General features: G+C 46.7%; 1 protein-coding gene and 1 long non-coding RNA gene across 5 annotated transcripts in view; one reads left to right on the top strand and one right to left on the bottom strand.

Annotated features, from left to right (window-relative positions):
- LOC118396326 (numb-like protein) overlaps window positions 1-12,722 on the top strand; it is a 102,537-nt gene that overhangs the window by 36,451 nt on the left and 53,364 nt on the right. The gene's annotated exons all lie outside the window — the stretch shown is intronic.
- Window positions 11,883-12,722, bottom strand: part of LOC127931416 (uncharacterized) — a 1,367-nt gene continuing 527 nt past the window's right edge. Inside the window, exons 2-4 of one of the 2 annotated variants that reach the window (XR_008141024.1) lie at window positions 12,329-12,682; window positions 12,211-12,269; window positions 11,883-12,151 (exon numbers count right to left, since the gene is read on the bottom strand). This is a non-coding gene — a long non-coding RNA (uncharacterized LOC127931416). The remainder of the gene's footprint in view (window positions 12,152-12,210; window positions 12,270-12,328; window positions 12,683-12,722) is intronic. The other variant, XR_008141019.1, reaches the window with a different exon arrangement.

The raw sequence follows: 12,722 nt of genomic DNA on the forward strand, positions 1-12,722 counted from the left end.
ACATGTGTTAACATTGCCAAAGCAAGTGAGGTAGACAACATACAAAGTGAATATATAAAGTGAAAAACAACAAAAATTAACAGTAAACATTACACATACAACAGTTTCAAAACAGTAAAGACATTACAAATGTCATATTATATATATATCCTATATATATAATACATATATACATACATATATATACACATATACACACATATACATATATATATATATATATACATAATATACATACATACACACATATATATATATATACATACATACATATATACACAATGTACAAATAATTAAAGGACACAAGATAAAATAAATAAGCATAAATATGGGTTGTATTTACAATGGTGTTTGTTCTTCACTGGTTGCCCTTTTCTCGTGGCAACAGGTCACAAATCTTGCTGCTGTGATGGCACACTGTGGAATTTCACCCAGTAGGTATGGGAGTTTTTCAAAATTGGATATGTTTTGAATTCTTTGTGGATCTGTGTGATCTGGGGAAATATGTCTCTCTAATATGGTCATACATTGGGCAGGAGGTTAGGAAGTGCAGCTCAGTTTCCACCTCATTTTGTGGGCAGTGAGCACATAGCCTGTCTTTCTTGAGAGCCATGTCTGCCTACGGCGGCCTTTCTCAATAGCAAGGCTATGCTCACTGAGTCTGTACATAGTCAAAGCTTTCCTTAATTTTGGGTCAGTCACAGTGGTCAGGTATTCTGCCGCTGTGTACTCTCTGTGTAGGGCCAAATAGCATTCTAGTTTGCTCTGTTTTTTTGTTAATTCTTTCCAATGTGTTAAGTAATTATCTTTTTGTTTTCTCATGATTTGACTGGGTCTAATTGTGCTGTTGTCCTGGGGCTCTGTAGGGTGTGTTTGTGACTGAACAGAGCCCCAGGACCAGTTTGCTTAGGGGACTCTTCTCCAGGTTCATCTCTCTGTTTGTGATGGCTTTGTTATGGAAGGTTTGTGAATCGCTTCCTTTTAGGTGGTTGTAGAATTTAATGGCTCTTTTCTGGATTTTGATAATTAGTGGGTATCGGCCTAATTCTGCTCTGCATGCATTATTTGGTGTTTTACGTTGTACACGGAGGATATTTTTGCAGAATTCTGCGTGCAGAGTCTCAATTTGGTGTTTGTCCCATTTTGTGAAGTCTTGGTTGGTGAGCGGACCCCAGACCTCACAACCATAAAGGGCAATGGGCTCTATGACTGATTCAAGTATTTTTAGCCAAACCTAATTGGTATGTTGAAATTTATGTTTCTTTTGATGGCATAGAATGCCCTTCTTGCCTTGTCTCTCAGATCGTTCACACCTTTGTGGAAGTTACCTGTGGCGCTGATGTTTAGGCCAAGGTATGTATAGTTTTTTGTGTGCTCTAGGGCAACAGTGTCGAGATGGAATTTGTATTTGTGGTCCTGTGACTCGACCTTTTTGGAACACCATTATTTTGGTCTTACTGAGATTTACTGTCAGGGCCCAGGTCTGACAGAATCTGTGCATAAGATCTAGGTGCTGCTGTAGGCCCTCCTTGGTTGGTGACAGAAGCACCAGATCATCAGCAAACAGCAGACATTTGACTTCGGATTCTAGCAGGGGGAGGCCGGGTGCTGCAGACTTTTCTAGTGCCCGCGCCAGTTCGTTGATATATATGTTGAAGAGGGTGGGGCTTAAGCTGCATCCCTGTCTAACCCCACGACCCTGTGTGAAGAAATGTGTGTGTTTTTTGCCAATTTTAACCGCACACTTGTTGTTTGTGTACATGGATTTTATAATGTCATATGTTTTACCCCAACACCACTTTCCATCAGTTTGTATAGCAGACCCTCATGCCAAATTGAGTCGAAGGTTTTTTGAAATCAACAAAGCATGAGAAGACTTTGCCTTTGTTTTGGTTTGTTTGGTTGTCAATTAAGGTGTGCAGGGTGAATACATGGTCTGTTGTACGGTAATTTGGTAAAAAGCCAATTTGACATTTGCTCAGTACATTGTTTTCATTGAGGAAATGTACAGTCCTGTTAATAATAACCAGAGGATTTTGAAGGTTACTGTTGACACATATTCCACGGTAGTTATTGGGGTCAAATTTGTCTCCACTTTTGTGGATTGGGGTGATCAGTCCTGGTTCCAAATATTGGGGAAGATGCCAGAGCTAAGTATGATGTTAAAGAGTTTTAGTATAGCCAGTTGGAATTTGTTGTCTGTATATTTGATCATTTCATTGAGGATACCATCGACACCACAGGCCTTTTGGGTTGGAGGGTTTTTATTTTGTCCTGTAACTCATTCAATGTAATTGGAGAATACAGTGGGTTCTGGTAGTCTTTAATAGTTGATTCTAAGATCTGTAGTTGATCATGTATATGTTTTTGCTCTTTGTTCTTTGTTATAGAACCAAAAAGATTGAGAAGTGGTTTACCCAGACATCTCCATTTTTGATAGATAAACTTCGTGTTGTTGTTTGTTTAGTGTTTTCCAATTTTCCCAGAAGTGGTTAGAGTCTATGGATTCTTCAATTGCATTGAGCTGATTTCTGACATGCTGTTCCTTCTTTTTCCGTAGTGTGTTTCTGTATTGTTTTAGTGATTCACCATAGTGAAGGCGTAGACTCAGGTTTTCCGGGTCTCTATGTTTTTGGTTGACAGGTTTCTCAATTTCTTTCTTAGATTTTTGCATTCCTCATCAAACCATTTGTCATTATTGTTAATTTTCTTCGGTTTTCTATTTGAGATTTTTAGATTTGATAGGGAAGCTGAGAGGTCAAATATACTGTTAAGATTTTCTACTGCCAAGTTTACACCTTCACTATTACAGTGGAACGTTTTACCCAGGAAATTGTCTAAAAGGGATTGAATTTGTTGTTGCCTAATTGTTTTTTGGTAGGTTTCCAAACTGCATTCCTTCCACTATAGCATTTCTTAATGTTACTCAGTTCCTTTGGCTTTGATGCCTCGTGGTTGAGTATTGCTCTGTTTAAGTAGACTGTGATTTTGCTGTGGTCTGATAGGGGTGTTAGTGGACTGACTGTGAACGCTCTGAGAGATTCTGGGTTGAGGTCAGTGATGAAGTAGTCTACAGTACTACTGCCAAGAGATGAGCTATAGGTGTATCTACCATAGGAGTCCCCTCGAAGCCTACCTGACTATGTACATACCCAGCGTGCGACAGAGCTGCAGGAGTTGTGACCCGTTTTTCTGGTTATGTTGTCATAGTTGTGCCTAGGGGGCATATGTGGGAGGGGATGCTGTCACCTCCAGGCAGATGTTTGTCCCCCTGTGTGCTGAGGGTGTCAGGTTCTTGTCCGGTTCTGGCATTTAGGTCGCCACAGACTAAACATGTCCCTGGGCCTGAAATGATTGATTTCGCCTCCAGGATGGAGAAGCTGTCTTCATTAAAATATGGGGATTCTAGTGGGGGATATAGGTAGCACACAGGAGGACATTTTTCTCTGTTAGGATAATTTCTTTTGAATTTCTAGCCAAATGTAGAATGTTCCTGTTTTGATTAATTTAATGGAGTGAGTTAGGTCTGCTCTATACCAAATTAGCATACCCCCTGAGTCCCTTCCCTGTTTCACACCTGGTAGTTTGGTGGATGGGACTACCAGCTCTCTGTAACCTAGAGGGCAACCAGTGGGTCCGTCTCCTCTATACCAGGTTTCTTGCAGGATGACAATGTCTGTGTTACCGATTTCTTTGGTGAAGTCCGGGTTTCTGCTCTTTAGGCCAAAGGCAGATGACCTCAGACCTTGGATATTCCAGGATGATATAGTGAAGGCTTTTGTTCCATAGAATGTCCAATGTTGTTGGTCGTGTGGTTTGGCCTCAGGCCAGTAAGTGTGAGCAGAGCCTGCTGAGCATCTGGTACATGCTATTGGCTTGGGCGAGTGTGAGAGTGGGGGTTGGGACTGTTTGCCCGCTCACTAATGTGTGGCTTCCATGTTGAGGCCCTCTTTGCGGGGGTGGGGTGCATGGGGTGGGCAGGAGTGGCATAGGTCTGATCTGAGGGGCCTAAATGGGGTGTGGGCATGGTTGACGTGGGGGGTGTTGATTGGTTGGGGTGGGGGGTGTGGATGTGTCTGGGTGTACTGTGGTCTGGATGTAATTCTCTTGGCGTGGGTCCTCTATGTGTAGGTCCAGGGGGTCCTGCAGGTCTGGGAGGGTGTCTCGCTGGTCTGGGTGGAGAGTCTATTGATCTGTTGCTCCTGTGTGAAGTGTTGGGGATACGTTTGAGAGCGATGTCCTTTAGGGTCCTGGCAAAGGTGGGCACTGCTGCCTTACAAGAGGTGGACCTGGTCATAGAGGCTGTTCAAGTCCAGGGTGGAGTGGTGGGCCAGGAAAACATTTGGTTTTGAGGCACAGTCACGGGAAATACTTGCGTTTCCCGCTTCTCTCTCTCTATTGTGTCCCCGCAGACCCCACCCAGCTGTTCCAGGGTTTTTACTTTCCTTCTCCCCCAAAATTAACAAGCCTGACTACACACACTCACTTACGCACACTCTCGTTGTCACACACACACACACACACACACACACACACACACACACACACACACACACACACACACACACACACACACACACACACACACACACACACACACACACACACACACACAACTATACAATCCCGTTGAGACAAATGTTTGATCAATCACACCAAAGGCTGTGGCTTAGTATTGGCTGTGTGCCTCGGAGGCCTCCAGGACTGGTTAGAAGCCTGGGGCTGTAGTTACAATCCAGTGGCTGGCTCCGGGGCCTCGAGGGTGGGCTGCTGCGTGCTGATGCCACACCCTCCCTTCCCCTCCCTTCTCCCATTGTTCCAATCTCTGACAAGTTGCACGTGTCTCTCTTTTCACGGTGACGGTGGGGGGCTGGGCCTTTGTGGGGCAGCCATTGTGTCAGGGACATACTCTCATTTGATAGACGCGTGCTGACAAAAGAGAAAAGGGGGACACTTCGGTTAATTATTTGTGGCGCTACAGTGAATAGGGGAGAAGCAGCGGCCATCTGTGATTTGTGCTTCTAATCTGTGCTATGCCCACGCTGTGGACCCACACTCCTCCCATGATCCCTCCCTCCCTCTCTGCCCAAAAATCCCTGCTTTTGTCCTGGCACGCTTGTTTTGGGTGCATTCTCATTGTTGTGGTTAGCCTGTCTTCTCACAGGGTTTTGGGAGTAGAGACATGGTTCTGTAAGGGCCCTGGCCTCTGAGTTATTCCTCTCGGTCCTGCCCTGGCAATTCTGTAAGGGCCCTGGTCTCTGAGTTATTCCTCTCGGTCCTGCCCTGGCAATTCTGTAAGGGCCCTGGTCTCTGAGTTATTCCTCTCGGTCCTGCCCTGGCAATTCTGTAAGGGCCCTGGTCTCTGAGTTATTCCTCTCGGTCCTGCCCTGGCAATTCTGTAAGGGCCCTGGTCTCTGAGTTATTCCTCTCGGTCCTGCCCTGGCAATTTTGTAAGGGCCCTGGTCTCTGAGTTATTCCTCTCGGTCCTGCCCTGGCAATTCTGTAAGGGCCCTGGTCTCTGAGTTATTCCTCTCGGTCCTGCCCTGGCAATTCTGTAAGGGAGAGAAGGTTGATGTTCTCTCCTCTCTTCTCTTCCTCTCTCCTCTCACTTCCTCTCCACTTCTCTCCTCTCCATATTGCTCTTCCTCTCTCCTCTTTCCTCTTCTCCTCTTCTGTCTCTTCTCCTCTCACTCCTCTCCTGTCCTCTCTTCTCCTCGCAGCCTGAGGAGCTGAAAGTGTCTTTTGTTGATCCCGAGCCATTCTCCACTCTGACGCTTTGTTTTATAGCAACGAGACTAAACAACTGGTCTCTCTCTCTCTCACTGGATAAGTGCCTTGACTGGCACATTCTTCTCTCTGCCCTGTTACCAGTGTACATTGACATTGACACACTGCAGCCCTGGTTTGGGATTAGTTTGGGATCGATACTGTTCTTGGAGCCCATCAAGGTCATTCAGGGAACAGGGCTCGAGTCTAAAACGCCACTGGCCAAACTGCAATCAATGTTGCTTACTACAATTACCCCTTCCCTCTATTTAAGTGGTGAGTCCTCCTCTTATAGGGTCCAGGGACAGTTCTGAACTAAACAATTTGTCTGGGCTTTTTTTTTTAAGTCAGCCTGTTTTTGTGTGGCACCAGATGTTCCCTCACGAGTCTGGCCCCACTGGGCACAGACGTCAATTCAACGTCTATTCCACGTTGGTTCAACGTAATTTCATTGAACGGACTTGGAAACAACATTGATTCAACCAGTGTGTGCCCAGTGGGGCCTTTCTCCACGAACCCTCGACACTCTCTGTTAAATGTAGGATTGGCTATGTGATGTGACTGGCTGCCTGGTTTTAGGCTGCTGCTGCTGGGAACCCTGCTGTTCTCGTTGCCCGAGAAAATTCTGCAAGCTTTTCCCTCAGCTTCCAGTGAGAGTGCCCGGCTGTAGACAGACAGTGGAGGGAGACAGAGTCACGCTGCTTTAAAAGCTTATCGATCTCTCAGAGCTAGCCTCTCTCAGAGCTAACTCCCCTAAATCAAATCAAATCAAATCAAATGTTATTTGTCACATACACATGGTTAGCAGATGTTAATGCGAGTGTAGCGAAATGCTTGTGCTTCTAGTTCCGACAGTGCAGTAATAACCAACAAGTAATCTAACTAACAATTCCAAAACTACTGTCTTATACACAGTGTAAGGGGATAAAGAATATGTACATAAAGATATATGAATGAGTGATGGTACAGAGCCGCATAGGCAAGATACAGTAGATGGTATCGAGTACAGTATATACATATGAGATGTATGTAAACAAAGTGGCATAGTTAAAGTGGCTAGTGATACATGTATTACATAAGGATGCAGTAGATGATATAGAGTACAGTATATACGTATGCATATGAGATGAATAATGTAGGGTATGTAACATTATATAAGGTAGCATTGTTGAAAGTGGCTAGTGATATATTTTACATCATTTCCCATCAATTCCCATTATTAAAGTGGCTGGAGTTGAGTCAGTGTCAGTGTCAGTGTGTTGGCAGCAGCCACTCAATGTTAGTGGTGGCTGTTTAACAGTCTGATGGCCTTGAGATAGAAGCTGTTTTTCAGTCTCTCAGTCCCAGCTTTGATGCACCTGTACTGACCTCGCCTTCTGGATGATAGCGGGGTGAACAGGCAGTGGCTCGGGTGGTTGTTGTCCTTGATGATCTTTATGGCCTTCCTGTAACATCGGGTGGTGTAGGTGTCCTGGAGGGCAGGTAGTTTGCCCCCGGTGATGCGTTGTGCAGACCTCACTACCCTCTGGAGAGCCTTACGGTTGTGGGCGGAGCAGTTGCCGTACCAGGCGGTGATACAGCCCGCCAGGATGCTCTCGATTGTGCATCTGTAGAAGTTTGTGAGTGCTTTTGGTGACAAGCCAAATTTCTTCAGCCTCCTGAGGTTGAAGAGGCGCTACTGCGCCTTCTTCACGATGCTGTCTGTGTGAGTGGACCAATTCAGTTTGTCTGTGATGTGTATGCCGAGGAACTTAAAACTTGCTACCCTGTCCACTACTTTTCCATCGATGTGGATAGGGGGGTGTTCCCTCTGCTGTTTCCTGAAGTCCACAATCATCTCCTTAGTTTTGTTGACGTTGAGTGTGAGGTTATTTTCCTGACACCACACTCTGAGGGCCCTCACCTCCTCCCTGTAGGCCGTCTCGTCGTTGTTGGTAATCAAGCCTACCACTGTTGTGTCGTCCGCAAACTTGATGATTGAGTTGGAGGCGTGCATGGCCACGCAGTCGTGGGTGAACAGGGAGTACAGGAGAGGGCTCAGAACGCACCCTTGTGGGGCCCCGTGTTGAGGATCAACGGGGTGGAGATGTTGTTGCCTACCCTCACCACCTGGGGGCGGCCCGTCAGGAAGTCCAGTACCCAGTTGCACAGGGCGGGGTCGAGACCCAGGGTCTCGAGCTTGATGACGAGCTTGGAGGGTACTATGGTGTTGAATGCCGAGCTGTAGTCGATGAACAGCATTCTCACATAGGTATTCCTCTTGTCCAGATGGGTTAGGGCAGTGTGCAGTGTGGTTGAGATTGCACCAACTCCACAACAACAGACTGCCCGCCTGCCCAGGGTGAAAGCATTCCTGTCTGTCTCGCATCGCATGTGTGGTTTCACTTGGGGTCAAATGTCAGAGGCTACGAGGGACTTGGCTTGAAGGTATTTTTTGGCACGTGGGGTTGATTGTATGGGGCTCACTCTGCCTCCTTTGTGTCCCCCTCCTGTCTGGTCCCATACCCCACCTCCGCCCTTCGCCTCCAGCTGTCCCCCTCCATTAACATGACAAAGTGGCGTGGTTCTGCTCTCCATCGGGGATGCTGCTAGCTGTCATGGTGGGGCCATTTGGGCCAGCCCAGCCCTGCTGTGGTGGGCCATCTGTGTTTGGGCCTCTACTCCTACTCTCTCCTCTCCTACTGTGAGTCACTCAGAGCAGGGCAGGGTGTGACAGACAGTCAGACCACTGGGGCGTCCTATAATACCATGAGGTAATTCACATTACACCCTATCAGAGCGAGACAAAGTTAAACATGACATTGTCACTCCAACTACAGCCTTAGAGGGACGTTGTAAGAACGTTTTTAAACCAGAGCCGCATGAGGTAATGGTATGGCTCAGGCAGACACAGAAATACCCAGTCACCACTACCTCTCCATCTTTCCACATTGAAGTGGGGTGGGTGGATGGCAGAGGGGGGCGTGTGATGTCATGGGTGAAACCTGTTGAGGAAGAAAGTGGAACCTGTCGGAACTTGTCTATTGATAGCATTTTGTTTTCTTCTCACACGACGTTTGGAGTCGGTTAACTGCTTGAGGCGATGTTGTTGTGAAATGTAGGTCCTGGATATTTCCCTACTGGATATGATGCATGGGAAATATCCTGGGGCTTGAAAGTCACAGACCTTCCTCTCCTACTGCCTGCTGAAATCGAATTTCATCCGATATTTCTATACTGTTATTGATATGCACACTTATTTCCCACCCCGTGTAGCAGTTAGTCCATCCGGTGACTAACTCGTATGCATCCCTAGTGAAAACAGCAGGGTAGCTAGCCTCACACTATGTGGCTCCAGCACGGTTCAGCCTATCATATCCCAGGATTAGATTCACACACCCTCAGTAATACATGACCTGCGCTTGACCCGTCAATGTTATTGGGCCATATTTCTCTGTGCTCAGTGCTGGATGTAAATGTGGTGCCCGGGCCGGCAGTGGGAGATTTAATTAAAAGTGAGTGGTGTTCTCTCTGAGGAGACGCTGACTTAGAAAAATGATGACTAGAACGGCCACCGGTCCACCCATCATGGGCTCATTTGACTTGAATGGGGAATACCCAATCTAGCAATTCCATTTCGATGAGGCTGATATTTGAGAAAAGGCTAAGTGGGCTCAGTGGCGGTACTGTTCTACCAGTTGATTTCTGGGCACGTTCTACCAGACAAGCTGAATGCCTTCTATGCTCACCACATGAGAGCATCAGCTGTTCTGGATGACTGTGTGATCTCGCTCTCTGTAGCCGATGTAAGACTTTTAAAGCGGTTAACATTCGCAAGGCCGCAGGGCCATATGGAATACCAGGACGCGTACTCAGAGCATGCGCAGACCAGCTGGCAAGTGTCACCACTGACAACCTATCCCTGACCGGTCTGTAATAGCAACTTGTTTTAAGCCAACCACCATATTCTCCATGCCCAAGAACACCAAGGTAATGAAAGGCTGGTCATGGCTCACATTAACACCATCTTCACAGAAACCCTAGACCCACTCCAATTCCCATACCGCACCAACAGATCCACAGATGACACAATCTCAATCATGCTGCACACTGCCCTTTCCCACCTGGACAAAAGGAATATCTATGTTAGAATGCTGTTCATTGACTACAGCTCAGCATTCAACACCATAGTACCCACAGAGCTCATCACCAAGCCCAGGACCCTGGAACTAAACACCTCCCTTTGCAACTGGATCCTGGACTTCCTGATGGTCCGCCTCCTGGCTGTGAGGATAAGCAACAACACATCCGCCACGCTGATCCTCAACACGGGGGACCCTCAGGGGTGTGTGCTTACTCCCTTCCTGTAACCCCTGTTCACCCCCTGTTCATCCCCTGTTCACCCACGCACGACTCCAACACCATCATCAAGTTTGATGACGACACGATGGTGGTAGGACTGAATATCGACAATGATGAGAGGAGGTCAGAGACCTGGCAGTGTGGTGCCAGGACAACAACCTCTCCTTCAACGTCAGCAAGACAAATGAGCTGATCGTGGACTTACAGGAAACGGAGGGACGAGCTAATCAAATGGCTACTCAGACTACCTGCATTGACCATTTTTGCACTAACTCTCATTGACTGTGCACATACACAAGACTCTACCGACACACACACCTACTTACACTGACACCCCAACACACACGTTCACACACAATATGTTTCTCGGAGTCATGGCTGAACAAGGACATGGATACTATAGATCCAGCTGTTGTTTCCATGCATCGTCAAGACCGTACAGCAGTGTTGTGTATGGTTAGGGGGGAAGAGTGTGTCTCTTTGTTAACAACAGCTGGTGCACAATCTCTACTATTAAGGACATCTCGAGGTACTGCTCGCCTGAGCGTTTTCATCTATATTCTTCAGACTATCTGCAATGACCCTTTTTTCACTCTTGTTGTTTACGAAACATGTGACGAATACCATTTTTCACACACAAAGACACACACACACACACACACACACACACACACACACACACACACACACACACACACACACACACACACACACACACACACACACACACACACACACACACACACACACACACACACTGCAAACGCCCGCACCCACACATAACATGCGCACACATGCATACTGATGCCACACATACACACCTACACACACACACTTTCCCACTCACCACATACGCTGCTCAATTACCTCGTACCCCTGCAGATCGACTCGGTACTGGTACTCCCTGTATATAGCCATGGTATTACCTCGTACCCCTGCACATCATCTCAGTACTGGTACTCCCTGTATAAAGCCATGTTATTCATACCCCTGCACATTGACTCAATACTGGTACTCCCTGTATATAGCCATGTTATTACCTCGTACCCCCGTACATCATCTCAGTACTGGTACTCCCTGTTTATAGCCATGTTATTACCTCGTACCCCTACACATCGACTCGGTACTGGTACTCCCTGTTTATAGCCATGCTATTACCTCGTACCCCTGCACATCGACTCGGTACTGGTACTCCCTGTATATAGCCATGTTATTACCTCGTACCTCTGCACATCGACTCGGTACTGGTACTCCCTGTTTATAGCCATGTTATTACCTCATACCCCTGCACATCATCTCAGTACTGGTACTCCCTGTATATAGCCATGTTATTACCTCGTACCCCTGCACATCGACTCGGTACTGGTACTCCCTGTATATAGCCATGTTATTACCTCGTACCCCTGCACATCGACTCGGTACTGGTACTCCCTGTATATAGCCATGTTATTACCTCGTACCTCTGCACATCGACTCGGTACTGGTACTCCCTGTATATAGCCATGTTATTACCTCGTACCCCTGCACATCATCTCAGTACTGGTACTCCCTGTATATAGCCATGTTATTACCTCGTACCCCTGCACATCATCTCAGTACTGGTACTCCCTGTTTATAGCCATGTTATTACCTCGTACCCCTGCACATCATCTCAGTACTGGTACTCCCTGTTTATAGCCATGTTATTACCCTCGCACCGCTGCACATCATCTCAGTACTGGTACTCCCTGTTTATAGCCATGTTATTACCTCGTACCCCTGTACATCATCTCAGTACTGGTACTCCCTGTTTATAGCCATGTTATTACCTCGTACCCCTGCACATCATCTCAGTACTGGTACTCCCTGTTTATAGCCATGTTATTACCTCGTACCCCTGCACATCATCTCAGTACTGGTACTCCCTGTTTATAGCCATGTTATTACCTCGTACCCCTGCACATCATCTCAGTACTGGTACTCCCTGTTTATAGCCATGTTATTACCTCGTACCCCTGCACATCATCTCAGTACTGGTACTCCCTGTTTATAGCCATGTTATTACCTCGCACCCCTGCACATCATCTCAGTACTGGTACTCCCTGTTTATAGCCATGTTATTACCTCGTACCCCTGCACATCATCTCAGTACTGGTACTCCCTGTTTATAGCCATGTTATTACCTCGTACCCCTGCACATCATCTCAGTACTGGTACTCTCTGTTTATAGCCATGTTATTACCTCGTACCCCTGCACATCATCTCAGTACTGGTACTCCCTGTTTATAGCCATGTTATTACCTCGTACCCCTGCACATCATCTCAGTACTGGTACTCCCTGTTTATAGCCATGTTATTACCTCGTACCCCTGCACATCATCTCAGTACTGGTACTCCCTGTTTATAGCCATGTTATTACCTCGTACCCCTGCACATCATCTCAGTACTGGTACTCCCTGTTTATAGCCATGTTATTACCTCGTACCCCTGCACATCATCTCAGTACTGGTACTCCCTGTTTATAGCCATGTTATTACCTCGTACCCCTGCACATCATCTCAGTACTGGTACTCCCTGTTTATAGCCATGTTATTACCTCGTACCCCTGCACATCGACTCAGTACTGGTACTCCCTG

The sequence above is a fragment of the Oncorhynchus keta genome, chromosome 1 (genome assembly GCF_023373465.1).
Source record: "Oncorhynchus keta strain PuntledgeMale-10-30-2019 chromosome 1, Oket_V2, whole genome shotgun sequence".
Taxonomy (NCBI): domain Eukaryota; kingdom Metazoa; phylum Chordata; class Actinopteri; order Salmoniformes; family Salmonidae; genus Oncorhynchus; species Oncorhynchus keta.